The 23884-nt window shown below is 34.0% G+C and overlaps 1 protein-coding gene across 5 annotated transcripts in view; it reads right to left on the minus strand.

The window, feature by feature from the left end:
- Positions 1-23884, minus strand: part of LOC110669126 (beta-galactosidase 6) — a 120479-nt gene that overhangs the window by 84441 nt on the left and 12154 nt on the right. The window lies entirely within an intron of this gene.

Raw genomic sequence — 23884 nt, forward strand, 5'->3', positions numbered from 1 at the left:
CTCCTCCTTTTATGGGATTGAGTTCTATTATGTGATCCTCCCTTCCTAGTTTACAAGTTGAGGTTGAGTTCGGATGAGTACTCAATTAGCTAGGTAGCCACCTCCCTCATTAATAATAATTAGTGAGGTTGTAGATTGCTTTGTCGTAGTGTACAACACAGCTTTGATTGGAAATTTTGTGTCATAGACTTTGTGTTATTAGCAACACTTGAGAAATGTGATTCTTAAAATGAAATGTGATTTTAATTAAATGAATTGCTATTGATTGGAAATTTCTGTGATGTTTTCCTGATTATGAAAAATGAGATTGTTATGTTTTGATAAATTATGCTCTATATTGAGTTTTTAAATATTAGTTGTGCACCACTGAGTGAAATACTTAGCGATAGCTTCTTTATGCTGTCGCAGATAAGAAGAAAGGCAAAGTAGCAGAGTGAGCTGCTTGTAGTTGTGGTTGAAGCTGTGTTTGGATCATTTTCAGGTATATTAGTTACACCCTTTATAAATTCATTTTGATGTAAATTTATCCATATGTATCTAAAAGACAAAATGAGCAGTTGTACAAATGAAATTGTAATAATATTTTGTTATCTTTTGGTTTGTAAATTTGTATAAGAACATTTATTTTGATTTGTATGAGATGAGCACACTTTCGTGGTATTGGATGAATGAAAAGAAATGATTTGAGTTTGATTGTATTCAAATTGTGTATGATATATTTTTATATATTGATTTTCAATATATTTGAAGAACTATTTTTACATAATTTTAGTTATCACCACGCAAAAATTTTGTAAAATTTTAAAATGCTAATTTATTTCTAAATCAAATTTATGGCGTATATCCAATTCATGGATACTTTAATAACTCTTTTATCATCGCTTTAAACTCTAAAATGAAATAGAATTGTTGTAGTATATTTAATGGTTTATCGGTAGGTGAAGTTCGGCAATTCATTGGGTATACTACGAGATAATGTTATACCTTACAAAGGGTAAGGTATGACAAAATAATTTTTAAAAAATAACAAATAATTTTGAATAAAATAACTTTTAAAAAGTAACGGATAATATAAATTATGAAAGATATTGCGGAAACCATCAAGGGACCTGAGGTGGCCATCCCCCAAACTTGGCCATTTTTTATTTAAAATATATAATTATTAATTTAATTATTTATGAAAGGTAATTTTCACATGGCTGCTCTACCCTTTTAATAATAGTCAAAATTGCTTTTTAAGTTTTAATGTTTAATTTTAAGAATCAATTTTCTTTCAGGGGCTAATTATTTAAAATAATAATAATAATAATAATAATAATAATAATAATAATAATAATAATAATAATGTTTTGCAAGTAAAAGAAATTCACTATATTAATTTTAAAATTGAATTTCGTATATAATTTTATCTTTCGCTTCAGTTGTGTAAATTATTAAATTCTGTTCATCTAATTTAATAATCTTATCTCACCCATTCTTATAAATATTGTAATTTAGAGAATATATTTAAAAAATTTAATGTGATGTTATATTTAAAAAAAAAATCTTTCTCTATTATGTATATTAATAGCAAAGATATAAATACACAATTAAATAATATATTAAAAAAAATATTTTTTCAAAAATATATATCATGAGAATTCTACAAATAAGTCTATTAATTAAATTAATATCTACATTAAATTATTAATAATTTTATGATATTAATAGTTAGTTTCCACCTCCTCAAGATAAAAATGCTAGTTCCACCACCTATGAAGGATATTTTTGAAAAATCCTATTGTTAAGCCTTCTCCTCCTTGATAAGCTTATTGAATCCTTATTGTAACATATGTATATTATTTTAATTATCTTGTACTCTATCTCTATAGTAGTTGTAACAAACTCAAAAGATAAGAGTTATCTCTTAATGTAGCCTGTATATAATGACTTGATAATATTATGATATCGGAGCCTTACGGCATAACACGAATCATGGAAAATTCTCAGGTTGTTGCGTCTAACAACTCTACTTCTAGAACGAATACTTCTTCGATCTCTCTGTCTCTTCAAAACGCAACCCAGTTCTTGTCTACTAAACCAACGTCAAGCAATTATCTTTTATGGAAAACTTAGATTCTTCCATTGTTTCATGGTCACAATCTTGCTAGTCATATTGATGAACAATCATCTCCACCTCCTAAAACCTTGGATAACAATGCTCCAAATCCCGCATATCAAACCTGGTCTTAGCAGGACTAGATTGTACTCAGTTGTCTTTTCTCTCCATGTTCGAGTTGATTTTACCACAAGTCGTCGGTCTATCCATTGCCAAGGAAGCTTGGCTAAAGCTTCAAACCACCTTTGCCACCAGTTCCAGAACTCGAGTCATCTAATTACGAAAATAGCTCAAAAACCTATCTAAGGGAAATGACTCTATCGGTGTTTATATGAGGAGAGATGAATCTATTTTTTATTAGTTGGCTATCTTGAAGCACCTGTTTTTGAAGATGTTTTAGTTAATGACATTCTCGATGGACTTGGAGCAGAACACTGTCCATTTACTAGGGCTATTGAAGCAAGAAACATGCCTATTTCATATGATGATCTATACGTGCTTCTCCTTAGTAAGGAAGCATAGCAGAAATTGGATTCTATTCAGATTGACAACTCTATTGCACCCACACTGCAGCTTGCCCATTGTTCCTACAATTTAAGAAGACGTGGGTCTGGATGTGGTCATGGACGATCTTCTCCACCAACTACTCCATAGAATCCTACCACCCTTATTTGTCATAATTGTAAGGGTCAAGGCCATTATGCTTGACAATGTCCTTCACCCAAATTATAGTCCTGTATCGATCAACTCAAGTCTCCTACTTCAGATTTAACTGCCACTACTTCTGCAACAATGGAATCCCGGATAATAGAGAATTACCACTTGACAGCAAATCCAAGCAACCTTTTCTAATCTACACCTTACAATTGCAGTGATTCGATTACAATTGGAAATGGTAAAAGCCTTCTTACTTCTCATATTGGTAACTCATTTGTGTTGGTTAATCAAGTACCTTTTGTTCTTAATAATGTTCTTGTCTCTCATAATGTTGATCGCAATTTACTTTCAATTTATTCTTTTACCAATCAAAACAATGTGTCGATTGAGTTCTTTCTTGACCTTTTTTCTTGTCAAGGATATCCGCACAGTTATTGAACCCAGGTCGGAGTGATGGCTGGCTATACACTCTACCTTCCCAACATCCATTTCATTTCCACCATAACCCCACATTGCCAAAGTGTCCACTTGACATGCATGTCTGGCCCATGCCAATTATCGAATTATTTAATAAATTTAGTGTGGTAATAAAATTTCTTCTATAGCATTTGCAAGATTCACAAACTACCATTTTCTGAGAAGTACTTGTGTTTCTCAACCTTTGTAATTAATTTATTCTGATGTGCAGGGACTTTCCCTTGTTCCATCTAGATGGTTCTAGATATTATGTTCTTTTTCTTTTACCACTTTAGCAATTGTTGTAGGATTTATTTTCTTAAAAGGAAATCATATGTTATGAATGTCTTTAGTAAATTCAAAAACCTTCTTGAGAAATATTTTGAGTTACCAATAAAATGCTTTCAAGTTGACTAGGGAGGTGAATACCAAGCTTTAACAACTTTTCTTTGGGATAATGGTATAACCCAACAAAGATCTTACCCATACGCACTGAAACAACAAAATGGGTATGATGAGCACAAACACCACCACATAGTTGAGATTGTAAGGCCCTATTACATCATGCCTCTGTACCCCTAAATTACTGGACATATGCTTTTGATACGATAGTGTGTACCATCAATAGAAATCTCTTTGTTAATCTAAACCATGAACGCCTTATGAGACTTATTCAAAATTATTCCTAAGTATCATGAATTACATGTTTTTGGCTCGCTTTCCTACCTTGGTTGCACACTTATGCTTTTATAAATTAGCCCCCAATCCACACAATTTGTACTTGTGGGTTACAGCAAATTAAAATAAAGGTTATAATTGTTTAGATATTAGCACTAGAAAATTATTTGTCTCATGACATGTTAATTTCCATGAACAAGTTTTTCCTTTTTGTTGCTCAAGTGTTTTAGCAACTGAGTCTACTACAAACCTGCATGGTGTGATTTTACCTTTTCTACCTCAACATCTTCAGCTCTCACAAGCTATCATACTTGCCACTAATATGCAACACATTTTGGGTCATGCTTCATTCTTTGCATGTCCTAATATTAGTATCCATGTCAATCCACCATTCACTCTAATTCCATGACTACAACATCATAATGCTAGGCCACTTCAATGATGCATCTCCACTTCCACGCGTGGCCCAATATCTATCATACCCACTTAACCTATTAGTCTATCTGTTAGTAGTATGCCCTAGAGTGCCTTAGTATTGTGTATTGTAAATATTTATTCTCATTTTATAGCAATTATTAATTTCCCGTATATTTGAGTGGTTTAAATATTATAGAGAAATGTCCTTTAATGACTTGTTAGATGTTTTATTATTAAGTTGTTAAGAATATGAGTGATGGAACATTCTAGTGTAAGCATTATAAATTAGGTTCACAATCTAGGATACTTCATTGGACATAACTTATCCAGAAATATTGTCACTTATGTTTGTTTCCATGATTAGTATAAGATACTAATGAGATGGAATGGTGAGTCTCATGCCATATAACAAAGTCATGAGATGACTTGTACATGGAGTTTACTCTTGTTAATACAAAGTCATCTAGATCATAATAGTGCATATAATCCCTTGACCTGAGATAACACATTTATCTTGTATATTGGTGGTTTGAGTTTGCTTGCATACTTGTACTATGTATGGGTATATGGGAACGTATTGGCTCCGACTAATTATATATGGAGATAGCTGTTAGTCAAGATAGGATCCATTAGCCTAAGTAAATAAGGACAAAATCCTATGTCTATTTAATTGTTCTTAATAAATTTAAGCCAAGACAGATAGATTTAATCAAAAAAGAGTTTCTAATAAGAAAGTCTTAATAATCAAGGATTGGAGTTAAACGAGGACATATGATTCCAAGCAAAAGAGTATGACATGAAACCATAACTCTAGCTAGAATTGAGATTTTGTAATAAAGAGATTTTAGTGCATGGTACATATGATCAAGGTTTAGGAATACGAGAATTAATTCAGAACTGATTGGGTAGTCATAGCACATTATGCTAGATGTCAACTATGACTTATGAGAACTTAAATGACAAGAGAATTTCATTTGAGTTTAGAATGGTTCCAATAATATTAAGGAGTTAGTATTATTCTCAACGCCAATTAATAATGAATCTAGTAAGTCACACACATAAGAGCAACTTGATCAAAGCAATATTAATTTGATTAATTAATTAATGGTTTAATTAATTAATTGAGTTAATAAATTTAGTTTGTAATTAGATTACAAAGTCCCTAACATGACTTAAAACTAAATTTGCCTATGGGAGTGTTCAAATTTATATTTAAAGTGTTTAAATATAAACTTAAATAATAATGCATATGGGAGAAAATTAATTTGATTAATTATGGAATTAATCTAAGTCAAATGTTGACTAATTGACTTGTCAAAATGCTGACTTGGTCAAATGGAGAGAAAATTTAATTAATTAATTTTGTGAAAATTGATTAATTAAAATTTATTTTCCTAATTAAAATTAATTAAACATTAGACCAATAAGAGTTTGAAAACTCATTTGGTCTTTTAGTCAAAAGTTGACACATGTCATGTTGATTTTAATTAAGAAAATAAAACTTGATAAAAGGAAAAGAAGAAAGTGAGAATGACATCTTCTTTTCTTTCCCAACTTGGCCAGCTCATTTTCTCTTCCATAGCAAGAATTCCTTTTCTTCATTTCTTGCAAAATTCAAGAGATTTAAAGTGTTAAACTCTTGAATCAAAAGTTGAGAAATTATTTCTCACCATTTCTAAGTATCAAGAACTAAGAAAACACTTCTTCTCCTCTTTTACCAAATTAGCTGAACCATAAACAAGGGAGATCAAGGTTTTGCTTGGATCAAAAGGGCCCTTTGATCAAAGGGCTTGTGTGGACAAGTTAGAGAGCCAACATTTGGGGGCTTAACTACCCAGATTAGGTGGTTGGAATTTGATTCTGCTCCTTAGGGGTAAGAATTCTCCAAAACCCTAACTTTGTGAAGTTTGGGAATTTTGTTTCCTTATGGCGAATTGGGTATATTAGCAATGGATTGGGACCTAAACTAAGTGTTTTGCAATAGTATAAATGGTTTATATGTTGCATGAAACTTAGGGTTGGAAAATTTTTCAAAATGCTAACTTTGCACCTATTAGTGAATTGTTCCAAATTTTGGTGCAAATTTCCTACAATTGGTATCAGAGCCACTATAATTTTCCATTGGCAATACTTAATCATATTGTATGATGTTTGGGACATCCATGTAATGCATGAGATGCAATTGAAAAACAAGTAAAATTCAAAGGAAAATTGAAGAATGTTAATAAACCATGATGAGATTATGATGTACTTGGCATTCGGCCAAAATTTAGATTTGTCCAAATGATTTTGTCTTGTTTAGTTTACTTGTTTTATGGCGTTTAACATGCATGAGATGCAGTGTGGAACCATAAAAATCTAAGAAAAATCATGACTTTTGAGTGAAGCACCATTATGGCCAAGGTGGTGTGACCATAAGGCTAATAATGTGATCACGGTACTTAATCAAGATTCATGGCATTTCTTAGTGACTAAAAGGTTTAATCTAAGTCCCAAATTTGGATATAACATGATTATGAATGTGATTCATGAATGGTATATTTAATTTTGAATATTAGATATTTGAAATTAAATAGCATTTTCATGTGATGAATGTGTGGTATAGGCATGATGGATGATCATGGACTTTAGGAGACCAATGTGATTGACTTCTAATTCATTTTTGTAGGTTGTAATAATTAATTTTAATATTTACAAGGGTTGTATCATAAGTGTGTTATGATAGCCTTAGGTTGTAATTTATTTATTTATTTGAGCTTGTATGCTCAATTTCCATTATAATTTTCACCTTGGTATACCAAGGATATGAGATGTAGTTGGCTTGGTGGATTTACAAGAAAAAATAGACATTAACACATTGATGGAGATCATTGGGAACACAACCTTCAAGAGTTGAAGAACTGTGAACAAGCTGTAAATAGATGAATGTTAACCTAGGACGCCCTGAATTCAATCCTTGTGGCTAGGATTGGATTCCCATAGAATAGTCCATGATCATGCATTTTACATTACCATTGTGTGAATATAAATATATATATATATATATGTGTGTGTGTGTGTGTGTGTGTGTGTGTGTGTGTGTGTGTGTGTGTGTGTGTGTGTGTGTGTGTGTGTGTGTGTTCATGATGTTGTATTAGATATGCATGAAAATGGTTAATGTGCAAAGTGAGACCTAATAATTAAGTTGGCCAAAGGAATCTTCCAACAAAATGATTAAGTTGGTAATGGTGTAATTTTAGAAATTATATCATGGCTCTCCACTAAGGCAATTATTTAAGAAATTTTAAACACTTACATTGTTGGCTATGGTTACATAGGAATGATGTATTTGGTTTAAGAGATTTTCTTGAAATAATTGTTAAGCATGATGATGTTGTGAGTATGTAAATACTTTGGTGGCCAAGAATGGATGTACATGAGGTCATTAAGGTTCAAATTTGCATACTTGCTGACTTAGTGGGCTCAACCTAACTAATGCAAGATAGACTAAGAATGGATATACCTGATATTTTGAGCATTAGGGGCCAAATCATAGATTGAACCTCACACGTGATGTAATGAGAAAAGAGTTACTTATAAATTATTATGATTTCAAGAATGGATGTACCTGAGGATGATTAATAGTTTATAAGAATTCAATCACCCACTAGAAATTTTATCCAACTAGGATTTTCGTTTCTTCCTTTGGAAGTGTAAGATCTGCTAAGTTAGTGGAAAAACTAATTTGATCAAAAGACCATGATCATTTGGTAAGTTAAAAAACAAAACATACTAATTAAAATCTTGTTATCTTTGTAGTATATTATGATAAAATGGATAAGGCACAATTACCTAGCAATATACTCGCTGGTATGCTAGATGCTAATAAAGTCACTGTACCTAATTTCCAGGATTGGCTAAGGGATTTAAAAATAGCTTTAAATTCTAAACAATAGGATATGTTTTGGACACGAAACCTCCTAATCCCTTGTCTGAAGGTGCATTAAATGAGGAACATGACACTTTAAGAAAGTGGCATGATGACAACTTGCAAACGAAGTGTTACATACTTGCTACTATGTGTAATGAGTTACAAGGGGAGCATGAGAACATACTTACAGCTTCAAAAATCCTATTTAACCTACAAAAGTTGTATGGTGGGCAAAATAGGACTGTAGGATATAAGATGCCAGAGCATTTGTTCATGTTAAAGATGTTTGAAGGATTAAATGTGGGAAATGATTTACTCAATCTGATTGAGTTAAGTCATGATTTCTTAGTGTATTTCACCCCATAATTGGATTTGATCCAACAATCCCTTCCTAACTCTTTCTATAAGACTATTATAGACTTTCACATTAATAAACTAGAGTGTAATATTACAAAGTTGTTAAAATTGCTTGTCATGGCTCAAAAGGCTAATACTAGTAATAAAGGAAAAGAAGCAGTCTCAATCACTTCTACTTCTAGTCTGACTAAGAGGAAGAGCAATGAGATAGGTAATGCTTTAATTCCTAAACCTTTAAGAAAAGTGTCCAAAAGCCAATTCAAGGAAAAGGAAGTTGAAGCTATATACAAAGGAAATTGTTTCTATTGTAAAAGTGCTGAGCACCTGAAAAGCAATTGCCCATAGTACTTAGAGTATAAAAAGAACAAGAATGATAAGCCTTGTGAAGGTATATCTTTATCTTGTTTTTAAATATTCTAAAGTACTTTTGATTCATTATATTGCTAGAAGTAATTCTCATAAGTGTTATGACATGCAGGAACCAACAAAGGATGAAGCTTGGTAAGGATATGAAGATAAACAGCACATTGGCAATGGAGCAAGGTTGCTACGAAGTCCATAGTGTTTTATCTTTGTATATTTATTTTGGACAATGTTTGTAAGTACCTAATGTTTTAAGACATCATTTCTGTATCAAGTTTGACTTGTAATAGGCATGAATGAGATTCATGGATAATGTTTGTATTTTATTTATGAAATGAAATGTTAGCATTAATTACTTTATCAATTGTCTTTATTATGTTGATAATATTAATAAAACATTTCCAAGCAATTAAATTGAGATTCAAATCATCGAAACCAAATCTAATCTAAAATGAATTTAGCTTTTGCGACTAAGTCAAATTACAAAGGGTAGGATCACTAAGTTAGTGAAATAGGAACTTGGTTCTCATTAAGCTAACTAGTGAGTCTTGTTCTTAAGATAAGATGACAAAATCAAAAGAGCTGAAGGAATTTTAGAACCAATACATAGAGATGTATGTGGTCTATATGGAAATGGTTAGAAGAGGTTTTTCTCAATACTTTAAAGATGTTTACATTTGAAAAATGCAAACTTGAAATCTTTGAATGGTTCAAAGAATTCAGACATAAAGTAGAGAAATATATGGAAAGGGTATTAAGATCCCTGATCTGATCAAAGGCCAGTTATACTCAAGTACTAAATTTGATGAGTTCCTATAGGAATAAAATGTTGTATCTCAATTTAATCCTCTTAGAATTTCTTAGTTGTATGAAATATCTCAAAAAAATATTGTATTATTGTTTGACATAATACAAAATATAATAAACTATAAGAAATTACTAACCTTATTATACGGATTAGTGCTATTAACAGCTTTACATCTTCAATGTAGATTATGATCTATATCAATTTTGATCACATCATAGAGGATATATTGTGGTTAAACACTAAATCTTAAGGTTGTTAAGATTAAAGTTGTTTAAAAGAGAAATTTGATAAAAGGATAAATTTGTTGGATATTCTAAAGAAAGTTTAGGATATGATTTTATCTCCTTGCTAAACAAAGAGCTGTTATGAGTGGGGTCATTCTATAAAGAAAGGAGTTTCTGTAAGAGAATGACAAAGGATGGAAAATGAAATTAGATGAAGAGTCATCTAACAACAAATTAAATGGATGTAAATCATCCAGTAATGAGCTTATACCTATTAGTAATGTCATCATAACAATACCTTGAAGTTAATTTCTATGTCTCATATTTAAAAGGGATATGGAATTCTACATATTAATGTATAAAAGTTATCCATTTATGTAGAACTTGGTCATAGAGATGATCATATAATTAATGAAGAAATTATAATTGATATAATTTTATTTCATTAATGGCAAAAACCATAAGATCTGAAATGAATTTAATCATTAAGAACTATATTCATGTTCTTGTAAACCTTTCTATGGGTATGCTACCTAGTGTAAGCTACCTAGTGGGAGCTACCTAGCAGGAGTGAAAAGGTTTTTCAAGATTTAAATAAGTTCTAAATGAATAGGTGATGACCTATAAAGCAAAATTATTTGTGAAAAGGTTTCACATCAAGGAAAGCCATTGACTATAAGGGAACTTCCTTACCTAAAGCTATGTTTAAATTCATTAAGATAAAAATGGCAACATAATGCACTATGATTATATGTTTTGTCAACTGGTTTTCAAAACTATCTTCCTTAATGGAAACATAAGGAAGACATAATCTTGGAAAGATTCCAAAGTGCATAAGTTTAAGACATAATCTTGGAAAGATTATGGTTTTAAGCTAAACTTCAAGGAGTTCCATATGTGTTAGGAGGTGAATGGGAGTAACTACTTACCTAAACCTATATATGGATGACATTCATCAATAGGAAATGACAATTAACATACTAGTGACTGTAAGGGTTAGTTACATATTATTTTTCCCCAATTATGACTCAGGGAATGAAACCTATATTATTGGTTTTGCATCTATGGAGATATAGCAAATAAGAATAATAAGATTCTTCATAAGTCTAGTTTTGGAAAGGATGTTGAAAGAGTTCAACATGTATAACTCCAAAGATAAGATTATTGCTTGTGAAGCAAAATATCCAACATTCTTAAGGGAGATCTTTTAAGATTCCTAAAGAAAGAAGCTAAGTATACTAAGCAGTATACAAAGTAGGATACTGCATATGCTGTTAGTGACTAGCAAATGCCAATCAAACGCAGGTTTGGAATGCTGAGTATATGATGAGATTATTTTTAAATACTTTGCAGATATTTGGAATATAAATCTTATCAGGAAGAGAAAATAATTTGTAACTAATAAAGTTTACAAATTTAGACTTATTGCCAAATGGCAAAGATAGAAAATCTATCTAAAATAGAGAAATACAATAATCACACAAAATGTGTAAAAGTTACATAGGATCGTTTAATTGTTGAACAAGCTAGTGCGATGGTCACATAAGGCTATGTAACAGTTACATATCTCTATTTATGATTTTTTCTATCTATAGTAGTTAAACAATTGAATGAAAAGGCTTCATAAAGGTAACAACTGTGGATTTTGCTATAGAAGCTAAGTATTTTGCTACATGTGATATTGCCAAAGGTTGTTTAGATTCAGTAGTTCTTAATAGAACTTATGAGGTTCCTTTGATTGTGTCATCAGATTTTCATCTGTGAAAAATCTGATGACAACAATAGTGCCTTAGTTTGGGCAGAGGGACCAAGTCTCACTTGAAGTCTGAACGCCAAAAGTTAGCTAAATCATTTAATCAGAAAACTAGTTAGAAAATAACACAAAGGATAACCTCAGCTAGTAATTTGGCTGATCCCTTCACTTAAGCCAGAGATGGACGATAGTTATACAGTCATCTTTAGAATATGAGTACTTTATACTGTAGTTATTGGCTCTAGTGAAAGTGGGAGATTATTAGTAGTATGCCCTAGAGCAATGCCTTAGTGTTGTGTATTGTAAATACTTATTCCCATTTTATAGCAATTATTAATTTCTCTTATATTTGAATAGTTTAAATGTTATAGAGAAATATCCTTTAATGACTTGTTAGATGTTCTATTCTTAAGTTGTTAAGAATATGAGTGGCAGAATATTCTAGTACAAGCATTATAAATTGGGTTCACAATCTAAGATACTTTATTGGCCATAACTTATCTGGAAAGATTATTACTTATGTTTGTTTCCATGACTAGTATAAGATACTAATGAGATGGAATGGTGAGTCTCATTCCATATAACAAACATGGTGGGCACTTATATGATAAGTAGGCCGAACTAATGACACAAGATGACTTGTACATAGAGTTTACTCTTGTCAATACAAAGTCATCTAGATCATAATAGTACATATAATCCCTTGACCTGAGATAACACAACTGTGTATAGGTAGTTAGAATTTGATACTGCGTTCATTCTTGTACTATGTATGGCAATATGGGTATGTGTTGGCTCCGACTAGTTATATATGGATATAAGTGTTAATCAAGATGAGATCCATCACCCTAAGTAAATAGGAATAATATCCTATATCCATTTAATTGATTTTGATAAATTCAAGCTCCTAGCCAGGACAGATAGACTTAGTTAGAAAAGAGTTTCTAATAGGAAAGTCTTATTAATCAAGAATTGGAGTTAAAAGAGAACATATAATTCCAAGCAAAAGAGCATGACATAAAATCATGACTCTAGCTCGAATTAAGATTTTGTAGTAGAGAGATTTTAGTGCATGGTGTATATGATTAAGGTTCATGAATTGGAGAATTAATTCAGAACTGATTGGATAGTCATAGCACATTATGCTAGATGTCAACCTTGACTTATGAGAATTTAAATGAAAAGAGAATTTCATTTGAGTTTGGAATGGTTCTAATAATATTAAGAAGTTAATATTATTCTCATAGCCAATTAGTAATGAACCTAATAACTCACACACATAAGAGTAACTTGATCAAAGCAATATTAATTTGATTAATTAGTTAAATGGTTTAATTAATTAATTAAGTTAGTCAATTTAGTTTATAATTAGATTACAAAGTTCCTAGAATGACTTGAAACTAAATTTTCCTGTGGAAGTATTTGAGTTAATATTTAAAGTGTTTAAATATAAACTTTAATAATAATGCATATGGAAGAAAATTAATTTGACTAATTATGGAATTAATCTAAGTCGAATGTTGACTAATTGACTTGTCAAATGTTGACCTGGTCAAATGGAGAGAAAATTTAATTAATTAATTTTATGAAAATTGATTAATTAAAATTTATTTTCCTAATTAAAATTAATTAGACATTTGGACCAATAAGAGTTTGAAAACTCATTTGGCATCTTCTTTTCTTTTCCAACTTGGCTGGCTCATTTTCTCTTCCATAGCAAGAATTCCTTTTCTTCATTTCTTGTGAAATTCAAGAGATTTAAAGTGTTAAACTCTTGAATCAAAAGTTGAGAAATTGTTTCTCACCATTTCTAAGTATCAAGAACCATGAACACACTTCTCCTCTTTTACCAAATTGGTCGAACCATAAACAAGGGAGATCGAGGTTTTGCTTGGATCAAAAGGGAGCTTTGATCAAGGGGCTTGTGTGGACAAGCTAGAGAGCCAACATTTTGGGGCTTCACTAGTCAGATTAGGTGGTTGAAATTTGATTCTAGGCCTTAGGGGTAAGAATTCTTCAAAACCCTAACTTTGTAAAGTTTGGGAATTTTATTTCCTTATGGCAAATTGAGTATGTTAGCAATTAATTGAGACCTAAACTAAGTGTTCTATAATAGTATAAATGATTTATATGTTGCATGAAACTTAGGGTTGGACAATTTTTCAAATTGCTAACTTTGCACCTATTAGTGAATTATTCCAAAGTTTGGTGCAAATTTCCTACACCATCTACTCCTCATTCACTCCATAAAAAGTCCAACACCTAGTCCTACATCATCATCGACATAATTAGTCCAAGCATTCCTCTTGTCGTGGACCTTTCCAATTATTCACAAAACTAGCCCAATCATTAATGTACACACCATATGACCACTCAACTATAGACTAGCCACTTGAAACTGAAAACCTATACAGTATTAAAGTTCCTCCTATGCCTACGAACTTCATTAAGGCTTTCAAAGATCCATAATGGTGTAATGCCATGTAGGTTAAACATAATGCCTTTCTTACAACCGCAACATAGGAATTGGTTCCACGAATAAAGGCACAAAATGTGTGCACTGTAAATGGGTCTTTAGAGTCAAGCGAAAGCTGATGGCACAATCAAATGCTATAAAGCAAGGTTAGTAGCGAAGGGCTTTCATTAATGCCCTAGTATTGACTTTCATGATACTTTCTTTCCTGTAGAGAAACAAGCCACTATAAACGTAATCTTGTTCCTTGCAATGCCACATGGTTGGGAAATAAAATAGCTGGACGTCTAGTAATCTTGAGGATGTTGTTTATATGGAAAAACCCCCTGAATTTGTTAACACTAGCAAACTTATGCATGCGTGCAAGCTTCATTATTCTTTATATGGATTAAAGCAGGCCCCTCACTAATGGTATAAACTTTTAACTGGTGCACTACTTAAGTTTGGCTTTAAAGCTTCTTTGATAGATAGCTCACTCTTTGTCTACTCCAATAATCATCTTCAAGTATTTTGTCTTCTCTATGTAGATGAGATAGTTTTGACCAATAGCTCAAATACATTTCTTTAAGATATCTTTCATTCCTTGCAAAAAGAATTTACATTGAAGGAACTTGGGCCATTAGACTACTTTTTTAGCATTAAAGCTACATTCACAAAACAAGGTTTGTACCTTTGTTAATCAAAGTATATAATTAATTTACTAGAAAAGGTTAACATGTGGATTACATGCAATATCCACACTAGTAACACCTAATGTTAAGCTTGCTCTTGATCAAGGTTGAATAAGCTAAAGATCCTTTACTGTATAGGGTTATGGTTGGAGGTCTTCAATACCTTTCTTTAACTAGATCGGATGTCTCATTTGTAGTACACAAAGTATTATAATTCATGTATAAACCAATGGATGAACACTAAAATGATATTAAAAGAATCCTTCGCTATTTAAAGGGCACTCTCTCACATGGAATATTAATCACCAAGGCCTCCAATCGTGATCTTCAAGTGTACACTAATGTTGACTAGGCAATAAGTATAAACCAAAGAAAATCTATTATAGCTTATGCCATCTTCATGGGCTCCAATCTTGTTGCTTGGTCAACTAAGAAGCAACAGACTATGGCTTAGTCATCCACAGAAGCTGAGTATCATGCATTAGCTGCTGCCACTACTAAAGCAACTTGGCTTCAATCCTTGCTTCGGGACATTCACATGCTAACATCTGCTCCTCCAATAATCTAAAGGGTGCTTGGCTTAGCTTATGAAAATCAACTTATAAGCATCTAATGCTAGTGCTTATAAGCTAATTTAAGGTTATAAGCACTTAAAATTTTAAGTAGTTATGTGTTTGGTTTAAGTACTTATAAGTGACTAATAAGTAATTGATGTATTTGATAAAAATAGCTTATAAGCACATTTATTATTAAAATGAGCAAAAAGAGATATTAAATGAGATTTATTAATGAAATTTTAAAAGTTAAATGAGGATAACATAGTAAATACTTAGTCAAACTAGCTTTTAAGTATAGGGCTTATAGGCACCAAAATAAAAAGTTGGGTCCCTCCAGCTTATTTTTTTTAGCTTATAACTCAACTTATATGCCCAAAAGTTGTTATAAACAAATAGGTTAGCCTTTTTTAAGAACTTATAAGCTGGTTTGACCATCTTATAAGCTTATACAAACACTCTCTTAGTGTGATAACACAGGCACAACATACTTCACGGTGAATCCAATCTTTCATAATTGCATAAAATATGTTGATGTGGACTTTTACTTCATGCAGGATAAGGTAGCTAAAAATAAGTTAAGTGTGAAGTTTCTTTCCTCCCAAGACCAAATTGTAGACATACTAAATAAAACCTTCACTCAGATAAGACATTTTCATCTTCAAAACAAGCTAAAAATTCTATTGGCTGATAAGGATATTATAACAAATGTATATCATTGTAGTTATCTTGTATTCTACCTTTACAGTTGTAACACCCCTAATTTTTAAATTTATTATTTTATGGATAAATGTTAGCATTTTATTTTATTAAGATTTTTTGAGAAATTATTTGAAATTTTTCAAATTTTAAAAATCGGGTTTGATTTTTTAAAATCAACAAATTTTGTTAATTTTTACAAATTAATTTAAAGACCATATGGCAAAACTAAAAATATATTTATACTCTATAAATTTTTCAGAGTTTTATGGAATTTTTTTGGAACTTTTGGGCCCCATTTTTTATCCCATGGCAGAGCAAAAATTTAATTTCAGATATCCTGAATCTGACTGGCCGAATCGAATCGGACCGAGTAGGACCAGTCGAATTGGACCGATCCTGTTCCTTTTCTCCTATTCTTCCCCACGCATCCCGACTGCCTCTCTTCCCTCTCCATTTTCCATCTCCTCTCTCCTCCCTTTACAGCCCCACCATCGCCCTTCCCTCCCCAGCTCACCGGCGCACCTCCAGGGACCCTCCTCGCTGCCGGATGACACTCCAGACTGCCGGAAAGTAGCCCCAAAAACTCCCTTACATGCGCTCGACTCTTCGTTTTCCCAGGCTGATTCCGGCCGATTCGGCCACCGATTAGATCGGGTCTTGTCCCAAAACTCATCTACACCTCGAGAGCTTTCCATAGACACCATGAGCACAAAAATCCATCTAGCGGTTTGTCCAATTTTTGTCCGGAAAGTTTTAGCCCATTTTGACTTTTGAGCTATATCTGAGCAAATCGTGAACCCCAAGAAAAATCTGAGAGTACCAGAGTGCTCCCCTCGACGAGAGCTTCGCGGCAATACCCATTTTGAATTTTGCTGACACTGTTTTTCGGTGAGTCCCATGAAACTTCGCAGTATTTTTTCAGGCTTTAAATGAGCTTAATAAAATCCATAAAAATTATGTACTAACCCCCGTGTTGTGGGCTTCATGCAGGTACATTCGTTTCACAGAAATTCAACAGTTGCTTACGTCTGCAATTTTGGGCCGAGCAGGCAGGCTACCAGGAAAGCTTCAGAATCGGATCGAGGCTATAGGCTACCCCACCATTTTTCGATGTCTCGGACGTGTCCCCAGCGTCGAAATTGGCACAGGTAAACCTGAACCCTCAATTTTCTTAATTATCTAGTGCCTAACTTCGATTAAAAATCTATAAAATATTCATGATAGGTTAGAAAATTATAATTCCTTTTGCATTAGCTTAATACTTTTGCTAAGGACCGCGGGACAAAATTTTAGAATTTTTAGAGCTCATTTCGGTAGTTTTTGCAAAAGGGTTAGTTATAGGGACTAAAAGGTAATTTTCCAAATTGTGGTGGTTGATTATTTGGATGGGCCCAGGAGGGGCCATGTGATGTGATTGAGTTGTGGATGTGTGACTTGTGAATATAGAAGTGCATTTTGAGCCCTTTTGCAGGTTGGGTAAGTCCTAGGTATAGGGAAGACTCTGCCAGATTTTTAGTACGATTTAGGGTGTCTTTGGTTCTTTTTAAACTTTTATTGAGTCAAATATATTAAATAATTCCAATGAAATTATTAGGTGAGCCGGGATAGCCTTTCTCCTCCACCCAGCCATCGTAGTGACCTCAGTTTAAGTCTATGAGTAGAATATTGATTTTAATTATAATGTCAATATTATTATATATTCAAGGCATTCCCATGCATCATATATAAATATATTTATGTAGTTAAACACTAGGCACGTTTTAAGTTGCATCTTTGGTTGATGAAATGTTTATGGATGTTGTTCGTGTGTTGGCGTGCGTGTGGTGTGTGGTATTGGTTATGGATAGGATGGGTAGATGCAGCTGGAGCTTGACTCACTGGAACTCGATCCTTTACGGATAAGTCAGGGTAGGCACGGTTCAAGATGATCTTGCTGGCCCCCACATTTAGTTTATTAAGCGAAAGTTCAACTTGAGAGATACTCACTGCTAGAGGTTAGATTAAGAGAGCTGTATAGGGGATCAACTCTCATATATGTACTATTTGAACATTATTGGGTGGGTGAGTGCTCCAAATTATCGTTTTGCTATTATGATGTGATTTGTATGAAAATTTTGATGGTGTTGCATTCCACTCTTCAGGATGCATTAGCTTTAGATAGCTATAGAAATTATGGTTAAAATTGGTATTTTACTCTCTGAGTCAAACATTCACTCCTGTTCACGTTATTTTTTTTTTTTGGGATACAGAAGATTTCTTATTGAGTTCTAACTTGCCTCTTTCCTTTGTAAGCAATCTATTAATATCTATTATGCTTGTATAATTTTACTAAATTCTAGACTCCACATGTGTTAGAAGTATTTTAATCAATTTAGGATTGTAATATAAAATTATGTTGAATTTGTAAGAACATTAAATGCATGTATGTTTGTGTGTGATCGGAATGGATGAGGAAGCTTAGCTCCCATTTGATTTTATGACATGATGAGTATGTGGAGGGTGAGCTGAGCTCCCCAATTTGTTATATATTATGCTTACAGGTCGGGTAAGTCAAAAACTGTAACACCCTCCCGGTAGCAACTCCGTACATTCTACTGTTCCGGTGACCGGTGACGGTCCGGACAGTTAGAACATCTGGAAAAATAATTAGACTAAAGTCAGGAACCATAATTAACTCAAATATTAATAAGAAAAATTTAGGAAAAATTTTAGAAATAAAATACAACCAAGTTAAACGAGCCGTGCCCAAGTGATGGGTAACCAGAGGGAAGTTGCGGTTCTCGCAACGAGGAGCCCTAGACCCGGGGAAAAATTCATAAAATAATTTTTGGGACTCCAGAGAAGGGTCATTGAGGTTCCTATGGCATTAGAATGCCAAGAAAATATTTAGAAAAATTTTTCAATCGGTACAGACAATTTTGACCTGTTAAGCTAAACGGAGGGCATTTTGGTCATTTCGCCTTCAGAGACGATTTTTGGCCGACTTGTCCAGTTAAGTAAATAATTATTATGATCTAAAATATGAATAAATATTGCTAAAAATTAAATTGAAAATGAGTAGAGAAGATAAGAAAAGAAAATGAAAGAAAATGCTAATTATGACATCATATGATGTCATTTAAATTTCCTCCACCAATCACAATTTGTTAAACTCATTAAAAGAGATAAAAGAGACCAAAAAATTGAAAAACCAATCTGCACCTTCAACCTTTGGGCAGCCAAAAACGTTGAGAGAGAGAGAGAGAAGAGGTTCCACCATTAAAGCTCCCTTAAGCTTCATTTCCCACTTCAATTCACCTTAAAACCTTATCCTCCCTTCACTAAAAATTATACCCACACCAAGGAGAAGTATTTGGCAGCCAAGAAAGAGTAAGAAAGTAAAGAAAAATTAAAGTCTTGGTTGGCTTGGATTTGAGCTACAAGAGGTTAGCGCCCTAAACAATTTCTTTCTTTCTTTAATCTTGTAAGCATGCTAAATCAAGTAGAAAATTGTGTGAAATTAAAAGAAAAACTTGAGTAAATGAAATCTCTAAATTTGGCAGCCATGAGAAAGTTTAAGGATTGTTGGTTTTTGATGAAATTAAGTGGCTTAATTATGTTATTGATGAGTATAGATAATGGATAAAGTGATTTGGTATGAATTGGTGTGCTAACTAAGGTAATTGGTGTAAACCTTGAATTTGAGCTAGGGTTTGGGAGTGAAAATTTAGACTTAGCTTATGAAACTGTTAAAGAACATTATAAGGGTCAATTAGTGACCATTTGAGGTAAGTTGACCATAATTTGGACTGAAATATAGCATGGCAAAGTGAAATGGTAGGCTGCCTAGGGACAGCAGCAAGGAGGCTGTGAGTCCAGCTTGTTTGGACTTCCATATCTTTGGCTGTGTAGGTCCAATTGGTGTTTGGCCAATTGAACATGAAACTAGACTTATAATGGCACAATTTTTCTGTAGAAACCATGTCCAAAAGACCAAAGCAAGTGGACCAAAAATTGGCCCCAATCTGGATACCCTGCAAGCTGGTTCTGCAGAATGACCAAATTAACTGTTCATTTGGCCATAACTCACTGTAGATATGGTCAATTGATCTGAAATTTTTACAGCAACAAGTTAAGACATAGACAAACAACTTTCATGAAGAAACCTACCCCAAATTATGGCCAGAACCTATCCAACAAGGCAGTGGCAATCACTGTTCATGGTACTGTAGATTTGGTAAATTCTGCAGATTTGAAATCCGGCCAGCTGTGGTTTTTGGACCATATCTGGAGATACACAACTCCAAATGGAGTGATTCAAAAAAGGAAATTCAACTAGACAAAATAAGGAACAACTTTCATGTTTACCATTTCCTCAAATTTCCACTGTAACAGTCTCTAATGGAACAGTAAACTTATGGTACAAAAACTGAAAATTCTGCCCATTAGTGCTAAGTTTGGAAATGGATTTGGTGATTCATTCCAACAAGTTTTAAATGTAAAATGTGGTACATTGGGGGTGCTAAAACCAATGTACCTATTTTCTATCCAAAAGTCAATATTTTTGTTGACCAATGAGGTGAATAGTGACACCAAACTTGAAATTCAAAATTTGAAATTAGAAATGCATCTAGGGGACTTTAAATTACAATTGGCAATTAATACTAGCAAATGTAAAACTCAAAATGTGGGATCTTGGTGTAATTAGAATTAATATAACATAGATAGTGGAGGCCAAAGTCATTACAGAGGAAGAAGTAGAAACAACAAGAAAGGTGATTTTAAACACAGATCCCGAGGATTCAGACTAGGGTATGGATCCAGCAGTGGTTACAGTTCGGGTCACAGCAGTTCTGGGTCTAGTTCAAGATCCTCATTTGCACCTTGCATGCAGTGTGAAAGAGGACATTTAGGACCTTGTATGATGGGTTCAGGAGGATGTTTTTAGTGTGGCCAGCACAGTCACTTTGCTAGAGAATGTCCCATGTTCAGTGAGCCACAGATGGGGTCATAAGGTTCTGTTGCAAACGTCCCTCATCAATTGTATCAGGGTATTTCCAGCATGGCAGGCAGTCACTTTAGTGGCCAACAGGGCAGAGGATAAAGAGGACGTGGATTTGGAGATAGGTCAGGAGGTAGAAGTCAACTCCAAGGTTCTGCAATGTAAGGTAGGGGTCAGGCTCAGGTTTTCACCTTGACCCACCAGGATGCTCAAGCTTCCAATATAGTTTTGGCAGGTATTCTTCTAGTCTATTCCTATGAGGCTCATGTTTTGATAGATCCGGGTGCTACACACACATTTGTCTCCCCATTTTTGCCATGAGATTGGGTAGGAACCCTATAACTTTAGAATGCCCCTTATCTGTAGCTACCCCTCTTAGTGACAACATAGATGTGGATGTAGTTTTTCTGGGTAGCCCAGTGGTAGTGGATGGAAGGATCCTCCCAGCAGACTTGATTCCTCTACCAGTAATGGATTTTGATGTAATTTTGGGCATGGATTAGCTAACAACTCATTATTCCACTTTATACTGCAAGAACAAAAAGGTGTATTTTCATATACTTGGTGTGGAAGAGTTTAGCTTTGATGGTGACAAGAGCGTGGCTCCATATAACTTAGTGTCAGTAATTAGTGCTAGAAAGATGTTGAGGCGTGGGTGTTAGGGGTATTTGGCATTAGTGAGAGATACATCTATAGAAGGTGTTGATAGTGAGAATGTTCCTGTTGTCAGAGAATTTATGGATGTTTTCCCTGAGAAGCTTCCAGGGTTACCACCAGGAAGGGAAATAGGGTTCTACATTGACATTGTGCTGAGTACAAACCCCATATCAATGCCGCCTTATATAATGGCCCCAGCAGAATTGAAGGAACTGAAGGAACTGAAGGAGCAACTATAAGAGCTTCTGGAAAAGGGTTTTATCCGTCCAAGTACCTCCCCCTGGGGTGCTCCTGTGCTATTTGTGAGAAAGAAAAATGGGTTCTTAAGTTTGTGTATTGATTATAGACAGCTGAATAAGGTAACTGTGAAGAACAAGTACCCACTTCCTCGGATCGATAATCTGTTTGATCAGCTCTAAGAGGCTAGATTCTTTTCTAAAATAGATCTACAGTTAGGCTAGTATCAGTTGAGAATCAGGAATGAGGGTGTACCAAAAATAATATTCAGGACTAGATATAGTCATTATGAGTTCTTGGTGATGTCATTTGGACTCACCAATACACCAGTGGCCTTCATGGACTTGATGAACAGAGTGTTCAGGCTGTTCCTGGACCGTTTTGTCATCATATTCATAGATGAAATTTTAGTATACTCTTGAACCGAGGAAGAACATGTGTGGCATTTGAGGATGGTGTTGCAGACTTTGAGGGAGCACCAGCTATATGCCAAATTTTAAAAATGTGAATTTTGGCTAGAAAGCATCTCATTCTTGGGACACGTGGTTTCGAGTGAAGGCATTCAAGTGGATCCCAAGAAAATTGAGGTGGTAACTGATTGGCTTAGGCCTACAACAATCACTAAGGTGTAAAGTTTTTTGGGCCTAGCTGGTTACAGGAGGAGTTTTATACTAACTACAGCCCCTGTGTTGACATTACCGATGAGTGGTGAAGGATATATCGTGTACTGTGATGCCTCCAGAGTTGGTTTAGGGTGTGTTTTAATGCAGCATGGAAAAGTAGTGGCTTATGCTTCAAGGCAGCTAAAGAGGCATGACTAGAACTATCCCACCCATGATTTGGAAATGGCAACTGTAGTATTCGCATTAAAGATCTGGAGCTACCTGTATGGTGAAGTGTGTGAGATATACATCGACCATAAGAGTTTGAAGTACATCTTCTAATAGAGAGATTTAAACTTGAGGTAAAGGAGATGGATGGAGCTTTTGAAGGACTATGACTATACCATCCAGTATCATACTGGGAAGGCCAATGTGTTAGCAGATGCTCTGAGCAGAAAATCTTCTAGCAGCTTAGCGCACATATCAGCGCAGAGGAGACTGTTGATACAGGATATATATGAGTTGATGGATCAAGGTCTGATCTTGGATATTTCAGATGAGAAGGTATTATTGGCCCATTTTTCAATAAGACCAGACCTGCGAGACAGAATCAGAGTTTGTTAGCATATGAACCTACAATTGATGAAGATTATAGAAAGAGTACAGCAGGGTGAAGGATGTGAATTTGGATTTGCTAATGATGGCACTCTTATGCAAGGTTCCAGGATATGTGTGCCCGACGTGGATAACCTCAGAAATGAGATCATGCAAGAAGCACACTATACACCCTACAATGTCCACCCAGGCTCCACCAAGATGTACCATGATGTAAAAGATAGCTACTAGTGGAATGACATAAAGAAAGACATAGCAGACTTTGTGTCCAAGTGCTTGACCTATCAGAAGATAAAGTTTGAACACCAGAGGCTGTCAGGGAAGCTGCAAGAGCTCCTTATCCTGAAATGGGAGTGGGAAATGATCACGATAGATTTTATAACTGGGTTGCCTCGTACCATGTGGGAATATGATTCGATATGAGTAATTGTAGATTGTTTGACCAAAACAGCTCATTTCTTGCCTGTGCAAATCACCTATTCTGTTGCACAATATGCCAAGCTCTATGTTTGAGAAATAATCAGATTGCATAGAGTTCCTGCTTCCATAATATCTAATAGAGGACTCCAGTTCAGTTCTCAGTTTTGGAGAAAGCTACAGGAGGCACTTGGCACACAGTTAAACTTCAGTACCGCCTTCCACCCTCAGACAGACGGGCAGTCTGAAAGGAC

Source organism: Hevea brasiliensis, chromosome 10, assembly GCF_030052815.1.
Source record: "Hevea brasiliensis isolate MT/VB/25A 57/8 chromosome 10, ASM3005281v1, whole genome shotgun sequence".
Lineage (NCBI taxonomy): Eukaryota > Viridiplantae > Streptophyta > Magnoliopsida > Malpighiales > Euphorbiaceae > Hevea > Hevea brasiliensis.